The following is a 532-nucleotide window of genomic DNA, read 5'->3' on the forward strand; positions in this document are numbered from 1 at the left end:
TATTTCGTTTTACCACGGCAAAAGAAGGCAATGTTCTTCCATTTAACATGAGTTTTTCCATTTAACACGCTTTAACATGTTAAACTAAAGATCATCAACACCCCTAATATATGTTCATCAAGTTTTGTTCATGTTGTAAAGAGTTGTTATTTATATACCAACTACCAACAAACACAAACACACGCAGGTCACCAATGTGGTCGTCGGGGTCACCAATGTAGGTTTGTATATAAATAACAGTTTTCACAATCTTGATGAACATATATTATAATAGCGATATGCAATAATAATTCACATGACTTAAACCATGCTCTTAGATAACCATACTGGACAGGTTAACTCAGTGTTGCCAGTCCCCTACAGATTCAAAAATTAACTCTTGTTTAAGATTTTATATTTTAAAATCCTATCGATCTGGCGTAACTGAATAGTTTCAAATTTTTGTTAATGAACTTTAACGGTTAATTTTTTATTTAACATAGCACAAATTTATATTTATGAAGTCATATGTCTAAATTATTAAATCAAAAAA

Source organism: Halyomorpha halys, unplaced genomic scaffold (assembly GCF_000696795.3).
Source record: "Halyomorpha halys isolate HHAL.00 unplaced genomic scaffold, Hhal_1.1 Scaffold695.1, whole genome shotgun sequence".
In the NCBI taxonomy this organism is placed as follows: Eukaryota; Metazoa; Arthropoda; class Insecta; order Hemiptera; family Pentatomidae; genus Halyomorpha; species Halyomorpha halys.